General features: G+C 46.1%; 1 protein-coding gene across 23 annotated transcripts in view; it reads left to right on the forward strand.

The window, feature by feature from the left end:
• LOXL2 (lysyl oxidase like 2) overlaps nt 1–13,908 on the forward strand; it is a 65,965-nt gene that overhangs the window by 6,348 nt on the left and 45,709 nt on the right. For 8 of the 23 annotated variants that reach the window (XR_015706000.1, XR_015706002.1, XR_015706001.1 and 5 more), the window contains 3 exons: nt 2,600–4,758; nt 6,584–6,887; nt 7,379–7,485. The gene's annotated coding sequence lies outside the window, so the exon portion shown is untranslated. Of the gene's footprint in view, nt 1–1,355; nt 1,481–1,947; nt 2,101–2,135; nt 2,314–2,599; nt 4,759–6,565; nt 6,888–7,378; nt 7,486–13,908 lie in introns of those variants that run through there. The other 15 variants (XM_087763192.1, XM_087763180.1, XM_087763190.1 and 12 more) reach the window with 14 other exon arrangements.

The following is a 13,908-nucleotide window of genomic DNA, read 5'->3' on the forward strand; positions in this document are numbered from 1 at the left end:
ATGAAAAGTACTTGCAAAGTGCCTTGCGCTGGAGTCTTCCTTGGCCTAGGAAAACCAGAAGCTCGCATTCCAGTTGGGAGATTTCAGTACTAACTGGCCTCTCCCCACCCCTTTCTTGAAAGGTTAAGGAGAGAAATACAAGAAAGATGTATGTGCTTTCTCTGCATATGTGCTGCTGTGTTGTTCAAACTGCCTGGGACTGAGGGGGAACAGCTGCTGTCATGTACAAGAACAGACATCATCTCTGAGCCCCTGTGCCTGCTACAGAAATGGATCTGCTGCGAGTATTTCACGGGGCTTCAGGTTCTCACCCGCCTTGGCGTATGAGCCTTTCGTTTGCTCAGAGAGAGGCGTAGTTACCGGGTGTTAATCTCTAGGTGATGCATCAGACTGAGAGCTGGAAGACGTGGGTCTATCACAGATCCCGCGTGAGGCTGATCTGCACTTCTGTTCGGATGGGCCGTTTGTTAAGAGCCTCAACTTCAGCAGAGATCTTGTTTGGGAATGTTTTTGTAGAGCGTTGAGGCCAGCTGTGCCTTTGTGAGCTGACGGGAATAGCAAGACTGAGAAGTTATGAGGCCCGCGGATTTGAGGGAGGTGACTCTGCAAAGCATGGAAAATCAAGTGGGTGATGGAAAGTAAGCATGATGTCATTGTCTGCATTGCATTGACCATTAGACTAGAACACATGCAGAGGAGGAGAAAGAGAGATCTCAAGGGATTGAAGTTATTTCTTATAGAAAATGAATATCATTTTTTCCAGCCTTGCTGGCTGCAAAAGAGCTGTGTCATGCAAGGGTCCCTCCCTGAACAGAAGCAACGCAAGATTACAGTCCTTTCAACGCCAGCTAGCAGTAACCAAATAGCAGGGATGGGAGTCTGGGAGGTCACTTCAGTCACTACCAAACTCCTCATGTGGAAACGGTAGAAATTCCAGTAGGGATTAAACATATAAATATAAATTGCTGTATGCCTTTTTTGAGGGATGCATAGACCTACTTCTCCAGAATCGCTGGTGTTTGTTAGCCATCCTTTGAGCTCAAAAGCAGGGATATAGCTCTCCAATTACACGTTGCAGGAACTTTCCACTAGGGCCAATTGGTGTGAAAACTGCCACATGTCATTAACACTCTTATAGAGCAGTCAGGTCCTTCAGTTCTTTAGGTATCGCCTAGATCATCTCTGTGTGGAGCAACCTTTACGGAGCTCGGTGTATCTGCTCGGTGAATTTGAAAGGTCAAGTCGACCTGCGGCTCCAGAGAGTCTACAGGGTGAAAACGCAAGGTTTGGGGAGGCAATGAGCCTTCCCTTTTTAAAAGAACTGAAAATTGGAGAAGAGAGATTATAGAACCTAATAGCGCGTGCCTAATTTTTGGGAGCATGGACCATGACTGCGACTGCTTGGTCAAAACCAGTCTTGACTTGTCCATACGGCAAGGCGTGTCCTTCAGGCAGATGCAGAAGAAAACATGTAGGCCAGGTATGTGGACCTGAAATGGTGGCTGTGCGTATGGGCAAGAGACAGATTGAGCTGTAGCTGGTACTTGTACGAGTATTTTGCATGAAAATATCCACTATGTGTGGAGTCACCGAATGCAGAAAATCGGTGCCTGCTGTTAGCTACGGTATTGCTGCCCACAGGGGTGCATCTTTGCCCCTTTGTTGGAAGAAGCTGAAAGATTGCTGCTGGGGAGAGGATAAGATATGGGGTGGTAGATCTGTGCTTCCCTCCTGGTGAAGGGCAGCAAACTCCACAGAGCCCAAAGAGCAACGAGGTGATGGTTAAACAGGTTGAGGGGTGATGGGATGACTGGTGGGCCTCGAAAGTGCTTTCCCTTGTTGCCTGTTTGCACGATCAGATGATGCAAATCCAGTTTGAGCAGCATTTTTTTCTGTAGACTGTCAGATTTTGAGAGGTTTTCTAATTTTTTTTTTTTTTTTTGCTAGGTGCTTTTCTTTTGGTCTTAACCAGCTGCAGTATGAAGGGGGCAGCAAATTCCCTGAATCCAGTGTGTCACCTCAAAGAGCTTTGCTGAATTCCTGCTGAATGTTTCGCTTTATGCAACCAGCAAGCTCTTCCATCAGCTGGAAGCCTGCATGGTATTTGCTGCTTGTATCCTTACCCGACCTGGGCATTCGGCAAACATTCCTCCGGCAGGCTGTCATGTTTCTCCATGCCCTGATCAGCAGACGCTCACACATTCCTTCCTCTGGCCAAACTGCCTTCAGCTTCCTGCCAGTCCGAAATGGCTCTGCTCCATGGAGCTTCTGCTGGGACACATTTTTCCCCTGACGTCCCCGACACTAGGCAAGGCGAGTCTGGCCAGGCTTGACCCACCAGGTGGTGCTCTGCTGAGAGCCATGATGCTAATTGCAATTTGCAGCGTTTCACCTTCTTCATGAGCATTCCCAGTACAGGAGAATTAGGGCACTGTGGACTAGCTGCTGCTGCTGACCACTCGTGCTGGCTTCCCTGGGAAGAAGAGCCAAGCTCTGTTTCGGTGGCATCCTGGGTTTAAGTCCTGACATCTTGATAGTCTCTATATCACATCAAGAAACAACTGTCCTCTTTCTAATTTTTTTTTTCCCCCTTTCACAGCACGATTGACCTTGGGGGACTGCCTGCAGGAGACTTCACCAACTCATGGGAACATGGTTGTCATCACCCTACCAGATGATATAGTCGGCTCTGGGTGGGTATCATCTCAGAAGGGAGATGCCATGCCAGTAAGTAATGGGGCCATTCAATTGAATGAACTGGACCCTCAATTCTGGACCAGACCACTTCACATAGCGTCTGTGAAACAGAGAGCAAGAGAGACTTTGTGCTGAACACCTTGCAGTCTCTTGTAAGCAAAGTTGAGCTGCTCTGGTATTGTCTGTTCAGTGAAGAGTTATGACCTTGCTTAAATTATTCAGGGCTCCCTTACACTTCCAAACTAGCTTCCTTTCCGTTGCCAGCATGCTGCAGATTCCTCTAATCTTGGTGCCCAGTTCAGTGCAATATCCCTTTCCCATAAACGGTGGCATCAGAGAGTGGGGAAGCTCTGCACATCAGTGCCGGAGCAGCTGGGACTAAGAACGAATGCTGCTTTTCCTGCGGTTGGGGTTGAGAAAACAGAGTTGTGCTCTGAGCAGGAAGCAGACATTACTTGGTGTAGGTAAATTGTGTCTAGGAAGTGATGAAAAGCCTGGGACGAGGGAGAAGTCTGATGACAGACATGTTCTTGTAGGGTTTGGTGTTACGTTGCTGGAAATGTATCCAGCGATGTGCATTAAGCACTTGAGCTTTGCAAAATAATTAATGGAATTAATTTGAGAATTGCTGTGAAACCAGGCAGGAGTAACCGGGAAGAGCATGCCATAGGCAGCAGTCCTGTGCTAGGGAAGGGCTTGCTAGCAAGTCCTTTACAAGTATGAATATACTGAAATAAGCGGGGACATTCCTTCAAAAGTTAGCCTTTGGGACTACCTGCTGTTCTTTCTGTGCCTATCAACTTTCTGCTGCCTTGTCTGAAAAACCCACTGAACGTAGATTTAAATACCCAAGGTCAAAGCTGGCGAGAAAATAAATTTCCATTCTTTGGGAAATGCTGACACTTCAGAATGCATTGCTGTCCAAAATTGGGTCGGAAGACAAAATTTCAAGGTCTTCCCTGTAACAGAGATTTGAAAGCCACTGTTTTCTTGTTATTTTCACAGTTACAGAAAATGGAAATGAATAGAATTGGTTTGATGCATTAAAAGCCTAAATGAAAAAAAAAAAAAAGGACCGTTTTAAAAACACTACCCCCCCTCTAATTGAGAAGATTTCTGAGGCAACTGTAAACTTCTGCTTAATGTCTAATTGATTTAGCTACTTCTTGTTGATAGAACTGTTTTAACTAGCTCAGACCAGTGTCACTATTTCACTGCTAGCCGTTCACACCACAGATGCTCTGAATTTTCTGACACAGCAGGGGTTGGGATTTTTGATTGGCGTGTTGGTTTTTTATGAAGAATTGATTTTAGTATCTGGTTAGTCCTCGGGACAGCAATATGGAGTAACTCTTGCTGCAGATCTAGGTGGTTAATAAGTACGTGCCCCGGTTTGAGCTGCTGTAGTTACGAGCTTTAAGAATAGCTGGAAAAGCAGTTGCTGGATGCTGAAGGGTTAAGGTGGGCAATACCTGACTAGCTGGGGAGATGGCACGCTGCAAACTCTACAAACTATAGAAAGGGGTGTAAGTTTGAAGATGCTGTACTATAAGACCATGCACCCCTCTGTATTTTGTAGAGTGCTTAGCACTGTGAGGCTCTGAATCAAATTGGGGCGCTTAAAAACTGCTGTGATCACGCTGTATTATTTAACACGGGTATTGATATGATTCTCGCTATTTGTTCTCTAGGTACGTCCTGAGAAAGCATTCGTGTTCCTAACCCACCTCCTTCCTTGCAACTCTGGCTAGATTTTTTTTTTCCCCCCCTCCCCGTTCTTTTCTGTTTGCACTCCTTCTGCTCAGATTACAAGACAAGCCCATGATATCACCCGCTATGAGCTGAGGCTGAAGGGGCTGGGTCTTGGGAGGGGTTTGCTTGCCTAACTCTCGTGAAATTTGCCAGGAAGCAGCAGCTTCTTGCAGCATATTTCTCTGGCCGCAGGATATTTTCCAGCGCAGAGGGGACCACTCAGCCGGCGCGCTCAGCCCAGAAGAAAGAACTTCATGAAGCCCGACAAGACGGAGGTCACCCCCAGCACAGCCTACCACTAACTCCAAGGTAAACGCAGTCCCGACGAGACTGCAAGCCAGAAGGGTGGCATTATTGCTGGAGATGAAGGGGCTGATGAATTAGTTTAAACATTTCTAACCCTCTCTTGCTTCGGGGCTGCAAGTTTGATTTCACTTCTTCCCTTTTCGAATGTATTTTCTTTCTCTCCCGTGAGTTTGTTATACAGTATGATGTTTAGACCTAACAGGCTGGGAAGGAGGTAGATGTTTCTTCTAATTCCTGTCCCCTGAGACTTGATTTGGCAGGGGTGGGATGACACAGATACGCAGTGTCACTTTGGAAAGATGTTGTGCCCAAGTTAAAGATTTTCTCCCCTTGCTTGCTCACAGGCATGCACAGATGAAATAAAAAAAGACATGTTGCAAACTGTCTACAAGTTCAGGCAATGCATATTCTGTAATATTATTAAAATATGCTTGATTTAGACCAGAAAGCTACAGTACATGCCATCAACATTGTGTAAATGTTACCAGCTAAACTTCAGAAGCAGTTTAAATTCTCTGCTCTGAATAACTGCTCTTTCAGAGGAAGAGGCTTCAGGGCAGATGTTTGCCATAGGACATAACCGTTCTGCACCTTCTGCCATAGTTAAGAAACTTTTCTGCTGTCTGGGAAACCTTTCTGGGCTTCACAGCCCCTTGCAAAACAGCCCTCAGCCTACCATCAACTTTCTTTAGGCTGTTTTATCATGCAGCAATCGCAGTGGTTTTCAAGATGACTCCAGGATATGCAGTGGTATCCACCTGAAAAGTTGCAGCACAGGAACATGGGATGTTTCTGTCTGGAATGAACATAGCCTAGGTTGAGTTCTGATTCTTCAGCATGCACACAAACAACTCTGCCTTCTTTTAAATTATTTTTTTGTTGTTTAATTTAAACAGATGTTGGGGGGGGGGGGTAAAAACCGATCTAAAGACCAAGATAGTTTAGAAGACTATAGAGAAAGATCCTAGTTTAGCTATCTGGGAGCATCTCTATAATCAGCTCATAAAGATGACATTGCAGGGCTTTCAAATTTGTACTGGCTAGGGGCTGGAAATAATTGCTTCAGGGTTCCTACTTGCCAGTTTTATTTCATCTGTATTGAACCACCCACAGTGGTGGAATTTCCTTGGTTGGAAGCTAGAGAGCAGTTAGAAAACATAAAATGAAATATTAGCGTGAGCTACTGTACTAGCAAAGCATATAGGGAGAAACCACATCTTCAATGTAGCGTGCTGGATGCTTGTTGCTGCAAGAATGAATTTCATGTGATCTTAGAACTAAGTGCAGGATGATGTTGGAAAGCCCCCCCAAAAATGAGTTACTAATATGAAGTTTAATACTGCAATCAGGTGGTGATGAGGCTCAAGATAACCCTAAGATTGTCTGCTCTCCAGTCAAATCCAGCATGGTGCTTTGTGAGTGCTGGGGCAGGGGTGCGGAGATGAGGTCTTCAGACAAAACTTCAGGAAAGTTTTAGCAGCTTGGAAAAGCAACCAAGATTGAAGAGAGTCTTGATGATGGAGTAGAGGACGATGCCTTTGTCTTCAGCAGGGTGATCTAATAAAGAAGCCATGCATTTTGCTGAAAGTGCTGGTTTTTACAAGTTAAGCAGAGACCCCAAAATGCATGGCTAGTAATGTTCTCTGGATTTTTTTCAATGGTTTGACTCCCAAGTTCACTGTCTTTACCTTACTGTCCCGCTAACTTCCCTTCTGGTTTTCTGTTTCTTGATTTTATGTTTATTTTAACCTTTTATTCTTTCTCCTCCTGAACTGTTTCATAACATTCTTGGTGCTGTTTAAAAACACAGTGAGATGTCCTTTCGTAGAGATCGCAGCTCCAGTGGATGGAATGATTTAGCAGATCAACCCGTCAGTTGGTTTGCAAAGCACTTTCTGTGAAATCCTCTGGGAGCGCGTGTGTGTGCAGATACACGTTTGCTATGAACGCCTGCAAGCATACACATCGAGGAGGAAAAGTCCCGCCTCCTAACCTGGAGTAACGGTGATGGAAGTTTGTTATTTCAAGGGATATTTCATAGGAAAACCAACATGCTGTTCTGAAGTCAACCTGTCCCGTGTCTGCCCTGCTGATGGGTTGCGCTGTGTTAATTAAGACAGCATTACACTGAGGTATGAGGAGGACCTCCTTCTTGGAGGATATCTAGTAGTTGCTAATGCTCTTCAAACTTAGGTCATGCACGTATGTGTTCTTGTTCTGCGAGTGTGTGTGTGTGTGTCAGCTGTGGGTTTTAATGTGGCACCCTTTTGCAGGGTCTTTATTCATGAACTAATTTTGTATGTCATGAACTAAATGTGTAGGTTTCATGAAAAGAGGAGTTGAATCATATAGCTCTAGTTGTCACTGCTGCTTTTGCTAAGTACAAACAGATCCTTGGTCATCATAAACGCCTCCACTAGCTGCAAATTAAAGGATTTATACTACTAGGTTCAAAAAATCACTTTTTTTCCTGTTTAATTGTCTTGGAAGTATATTTGGGAATAAGTTGTGTTTCCTATTAAGAGTACAGCACAAGGTCTGTGGAACAGCCAGCTGATGCTGGCCAGGAGCCTGAGAGTTGTCATGATTCACATCTCTATTCGTCTTCATTCTCTGACACCAGGCAAAGGGAAGAGATAAGAAAAATAAAGAACTTCCCAAAATGAAGCATATTTGAATTGCAACCGTGACGTGGAGAGAAGATGCTGCCTGTGTCCATCTGATCCCCAGGCAAGTTTTTGTGCCTTCTAAGATAAATGAATGCATCAAGGGGCTAAAACTGAAGGCAAATGTGAACTGCTTCAGTTGAAGAAGCAAGTGTGAGAAGGGAGCGCAGCCTGGATTTGGAAGCTGTAAGAAGCGTTCAGCTGAGCCCTTTCACGAAACGTGCTGACCATGGATCTGGGTGTTTGGCCCTGCAAAAATGGCTGTGTCTGTGCAACTTTGGAGAGCAGCGTACTTCTAAACGCTGGGATCTCATAGAACTAATCAAATAATGATGTAAAGGGCTTTGGTTAGGCAACTCCCACAAACTGATTTTTCTGTTGTTAGACCTGTAGCTGTCTGTTAAAGGAAAACACAAGCAAAATGCCTTTTCTTTCCTGCTCTCCTAACTAGCGTGTTTGTCCATCAGAGCTTCTCTTCTCTTGTCTAGCTTCAATAGCAAGTGGTGGTAAGCAACATACGTTCCTGGGCTATATACATCTCTTTTTGCTGTCTGTTGTAGTTCATCCTCATCAGTTGGCAAACACTCCAAACTGTTTTCTGTTCCAGGTAGCACATAGCAAGCTTTTGGGAGGAAATAAAAAAAGTGGGCATGTATGTAGGTACATTCGAATGTGAAGGTTCTTTAGTAATTATGAAATAATTTTGTTTCTCCCTTGAGTGAGATCCTGTGGCTGGTGAAGTCGTGGCAAGTCTATACCTTTGGATGGTGTAAGCTTTACCTCTGCTGTGAGAGGGCATACTGGGACTTCACTCTCTCTCTTTCCCTGCAGCATCCCAACAGGCTAGAAGAAGCAAATTGCATTTGGTAGCTTCCCTGATGTAAACAACTTGAATTTGCTACTGGTTGCCCTTGGCCAGTTTGCAATAATGTGAAATTTGCTTTCTTGAGGTAGTTCTCAGCTCCCTGGTAGCAGCTTTCAGTTCCTGAGCAGCAACAGCTCTCTAAAGTAACTTTTGAAAGCCTTTTGCTAATCAGAGGGCTCCAGGGCTCCTGAGTGAAAGGGATGAGCAAATGGCAACAGCTCAGTGGTACTGGCTCCTAGGCATCGGTTCTTTTCTCCTCAACTGTGAAGAGAAATCCAGACGAAATATGTTCCTCAGAGGGATCGTTAGCAGACTATATTTGCCATCTTCCTGACTTGCAGAGTCTCTGGATTTGTAACATATCAAAATGTTATCCTGAAATGATTTCTGCGGTCCTGCTTGTTCTGGGCTCTGCCTTGAATCCTATACAGCATTTTATTGGGGGGAAGAAAAAAAAAAAAACCCTTTAGTTTTTGGTTTAGATGTCCCTAGCAGCATTTTGGCTTCTTTCAGTTGTTCAACTTCCACCTTCAACATGCTCTTTGGATTGCCTTAGCTTTTGCTGCACCTCCTAAAAGTGGCTGTGTACCGACACCAGAAGGGGCTTGCCTGACCCATCAGGTGTTGCACGATGGCATCTCATCCCTGAGGAGTCCATCCCAGTCACGGGACACTGTACACAAGTTTTGTTATCAAGCCCATGATGTTCTGCTTGGCTCCGAGGCAGGTTCAGTTACGCTGAAGTCAATCTGAAGGACATCTGGGGATTTCAGTGCTGTTCAATATCTTCATCAATGACATAGCGGGATCGAGTGCACCCTCAGCAAGTTTGCAGGTGACACCAAGCTGAGCGGTGCAGTGACACGCCTGAGGGACGCGATGCCATCCAGAGGGACCTGGACAGGCTGGAGAAATGGGCCTGTGTGAACCTCATGAGGTTCAACAAGGCCAAGCGCAAGGTCCTGCACCTGGGTCGGGGCAATCCCTGGTATCAATACAGGCTGGGGGATGAAGGGATGGAGAGCAGCCCTGAGGAGAAGGACTTGGGGGTGCTGATAGATGAAAAGCTGGACATGGGCCAGCAATGTGCTCTTGCAGCCCAGAAAGCCAGCCGTACCCTGGGCTGCATCAAAAGCAGCGTGGGCAGCAGGGCGAGGGAGGGGATTCTGCCCCTCTGCTCCACTCTGGTGAGACCCCCCCTGGAGCCCTGCGTCCAGCTCGGGGGTCCTCAGCACAGAAGGACATGGAGCTGTTGGAGCGGGGCCAGAGGAGGCCACAGAAATGATCAGAGGGTGGAACACCTCTGCTGTGAGGAAAGGCTGGGAGAGCTGGGGGGGTTCAGCCTGGAGAAGAGAAGGCTGCGGGGAGACCTTTTTGCAGCCTTCCAGTACTTAAAGGGGGCCTACAAGAAAGATGGGGCCAGACTTTGTAGCAGGGCCTGTTGCGATAGGACAAGGGAGAATGGTTTTAAACTAAAAGAGGGTAGATTCAGACTAGGCATAAGGAAGACATTTTTTACGATGAGGGTGGTGGAACACTGGCACGGGTTGCCCAGAGAGGTGGTGGATGCCCCATCCTTGGAAACATTCAAGGCCAGGCTGGATGGGGCTCTGAGCACCCTGATCTGGTTGTAGATGTCCCTGCCCATTGCAGGGGGGATGGACTAGGTGACCTTTAAAGGTCCCTTCCATCCCAAAGCATTCTATGATTTCTAGGAAGAGGATTAAGAGTAATGGTGATTTTTCTGGTCACCCCAGTCAATCTGTTTTGATGTTTTCCTGCCATGCAGTGCGGTGTGGGGTTTCATGGGGAGCACATGGTCTTCTCCAGAGCTCCTCATCCACTGAGGTAAGTACTGGTCTTGCCTTGTTCCCCTGGCAATGGGTCTCTGCTGTAGATTTGGATTTATTGCCATTGCTTGGTATATCTGGTCCTGCCAGTGACCTTTATGGCTTAGTGTTTTAAGAGCGTGAGCAAGAGGGCTCTCATTCATGGCTTACCCTGGTGTTGTAATCAATGGGGATTTAATCTACGAAAGTATTAGCCCTAGTGCCCGTGGCAGGGCTGAGTCTCTTGGAAGAATGGCAGAACGTATCTGAGCTCTTAACCCAAGCGAGCGGTAGCATTTCTATTCACTTTAATAGTACTGGAGAGGGGCCCAGTGTGAATTGCCCTTGTGTTGGCTGGAGAACTGCTTCCGCGGTAGTGGGAAATCCTGTTCACGTCCCACAGCCGTGCCTGCTGCGGGATATGTGAGTGTGCCTGAGGAATGCACTCTGGGCGATGGGGCGTGGAATTGGAAATTCAGGCGGTACCATTTCAAGTGGCTGAATACCAACTGTTTGGTGCTCCTGGCTGAGATGTGCCAGCAGTGGTCAGAGTGCTAATGGTCTCTGCCTCCCGATGGATGCCAAGCCAAACGGAGCGTTGGTGGATCTCCAGTCACAAAGGACTCAAACCAACCACTCCAGACTTCTCGTTTGCTGTCTGGATAAGGATGGGAGCAGGAAAGCTGGTGTTTCTGGTTTTGCCTGAGCTGATCTGTTGTTTGGGTGACTTGGTGAAATTAAAAAAGGCATCCTTGCTGGTAGGAGAAAGCTTTTGATTTGGGGAGATGAATAGCCTATTTGTTTCACCTGGTGAATTCTCTGAAGAGGTGAAAGCTCAATATTATTTTGAAATGAAAGTGTCGCACGTTTCCTTCTAAGCCTGCATCCATCTGCTCCCTTTGAGACTTAAGACTGGAGTCCTGAAAAGGGCTGAGTCAGCAGCTAGGAGAGGAGCATGCCTTAAAGCCTTAAATTACATGTTAATGCAGTGATAGAGAATCATCGTATGGCCTGAAGTACAGGACGGAGAGCCAGGAGACCTGGGGTATTTTCCTGGCTTCTCCACTGACTGTATTCAATAGGTTTTTAATGATCTGTCTTGGATTCTTTTGAATGGGGAGACCAAAATATATACTTTTAGGATTACATCATTAATAAATCTGGAGGCTATTAAAGAGAGGGTGTGAGGGGAGGAATGAGCCCTACAATAAAGGGAATAGCCGGCACAAACCAAATATCTTGCAAGTCTAAGCCTGGATTTGTTCTAAGGGAGTTCAGCATGTACAGCGTTCTTCGAGACTTGAGGAAAAAATGTGCTTAAGTCTTGGTCACAGCAGCAGAGGAGTGGGTTTACTTAAACGTTTTCCTTATTAAATTTTGTTTCTGTGGCTTATAATGATGCCGCCATAAATGTGCATGTGCAGTTGCCTCCTGTCTGATACTGTCCTTGTTTGTTGCTTTAAATGCTCTTAAGTGAGTCTGTTGCTGAGTCGGTGGTGTTCTTATTGAAGAGCAGTGATTGTTTTCTTTGATACTGGTGGAGTAAAATTTTCTGTGCTGCTTTATCGATCCTTTAGACCAGTCCTGCGTTACTGCTTGTCTTGCCTCCCGAAGAAAACTGACCCAGGTGGGATGGATGGATGCCTCTGCCAGAAGGTGCCCAAGCCTCTACGGTGCCATAACTCCCTGTTGTCCCTCCAGTCTTGATGGGAGACAGAAAGCCGAGAGCCCTTTTCAGTCCTGTGGAGCTGGGTGGCTTCCCTGGACGCTGCTGGGCACACCAGCCTCCTGAAGTTTCCCCATTTTACCTGGGCTGTTGTTTCTTGTGGAAATACTAAAATATGCCCGTGTTCAAATTCCACTGGATTCTGCTTTTCCTGAGATCGTGACTTAGTCTGAATAGTTTCTCTTAAGCACCGCAATAAACAAGACCTCTGGGTATGGAAGGTTTTATTTCTGGGGCGATGCAAACACTGTGTAAGCTTTGTCTCTTAATGTTTGAACGTGTAACTATTTTGAAGCGGATGGTAATATGACCTGAAGGAAAAGCGGACTGTGGTTGCTAGTACACACTGCAGTGTTGTCTCCTCAAGTCTGTAGGATTGCTGCTGTTCCGATCTTAGGGAGAGTCCCTCCGGGATTCGCTTTTGCGGGTGGAATAGGACTAGAAGGGAGATTTCTGAATGTTTTTCCAGTACCTTCCTCTGGGCCCTCGAGGAGCCCCTCCTCATCCTCACAGGATCCTGACAAAGATGAGATATGATGCTTTATGACCTGAGCACAAAACGTGTGTGCCCTGAGTCATTTTCCTTGGTGAAAGTGGGGGATTGTGTACATACGGGCTTGTTAAAATTCCTTTTTGCTAGTCCGACTTACCTCTGCAGAGCAGAGGGCTCTCAGGCAACCTTATCCTCCCTCACCAAGTTTTCCTCAGTTCTATGGTAAATGGTGGTTTTTTTTCTTAGTCTCACCAGACTCCAAAAGTCTTAAGCTTTTGGGGAACAAAAGCAAACCAGCCTGTGGTTGCCTTTTGGAGTCTTGGGGTTCCTGGGGTGTCTGACTCAGCAAGGCTTTGCCAAGAGCAAAAATTACACTGACTATATTTCCTATAATCTAAATTACTATCTCCCTGACTAACCTTGGTATCAATTAAAGTAACCTGGAAGTCTGTTGTGGCCCACCCCCCGCCCTACAGCTGCTCATGGACCGTGAGGTCTCCCCGTGCTGTGACTTTTTGAAAGGCTCTGGCATCTTGCGGTGGTCTGTCTGCTTTATTAATTAACGCTTCAGGGAGTACCGCTCTCAGCTGGTAACTATTACATCCTGCCTCTGAATGGTTTCCCCAAATTGTTGTGTCTTTTGGCTTCAGTCCTTCAGTAAAATGACTCGAGAGCATTGGTTTGAATAGAAAGCAGTCCTGGAAACTGGAGTTTTGCACAGCTTTTAGCTATTCCTTGGCCTCTGAGCACGAAAGACCCCTATTAACCTGAGCGCAGAGCTGACCGCTGGTCACTGTTTGCCTTGGCGCAAGAGGAACGAGTGAAACATGCTGACCTGCAGGTTACGCGCTGTTTGTTGATCCTTTTCTCCTGTAAAATGTTCTTATTTAGTTTACTATTGAGCTTTCTGGAGTATCATAACACAAAACTCTAACCTAGAGGGGAATTTGGGATATTGTGTTAATTACGCTGACGTGCCTTCTTGTCTCTTGAGAGTTAGAGGTCCTTCAGGACTTGACTGTAAGGCTACTCGCCGCACGTTATCTGCCTTTGCCTCCTCAAATATCCTTCGTGGGCCTGCCTGCTACGCAGCAAGACCATCCGGATGCTTCAGAAGGTCCCAGCAATATATAAACAGCGCTGTGTACTTGTGCGTGTGGGACAGCCATGGGAAAGCCGAAATGACTTCTTTGGAAACCCGACTGTGTAGCTTTCAGCTAAGTCAGGGCCCTGCTATCCCTCACCTTAGTTTTTGGAGAGAGATTGCTTCAGTCCGACTTAGTTTTTAATTAATATTTGCTGAGGCTTTTAAAATCCAATTTATGCAGCAGCATGAAACAACAGCCAGGTAAAATGAAGTAGGTTAAAACAGATGTTTAAAGAAGATTAAAACAGATTTTTCTGAAGACCTCGCGGTTCTGCTGGGCTCAGCGTTAGACCCCTCTCCTTCAGTATTTTTACTTATAACTAACATGTTATTCTCTGTTATGATCTAAGGGGGTTACTTGAAATTTTTTCATACTGTTCGTGACAATTGCTCTGCCCGTGTGTTTATCCTCTGGGCTAAAAACCAT

Source organism: Nipponia nippon, unplaced genomic scaffold (assembly GCF_047370975.1).
Source record: "Nipponia nippon isolate SJK-2023a ecotype South Korea unplaced genomic scaffold, ASM4737097v1 scaffold_27, whole genome shotgun sequence".
In the NCBI taxonomy this organism is placed as follows: domain Eukaryota; kingdom Metazoa; phylum Chordata; class Aves; order Pelecaniformes; family Threskiornithidae; genus Nipponia; species Nipponia nippon.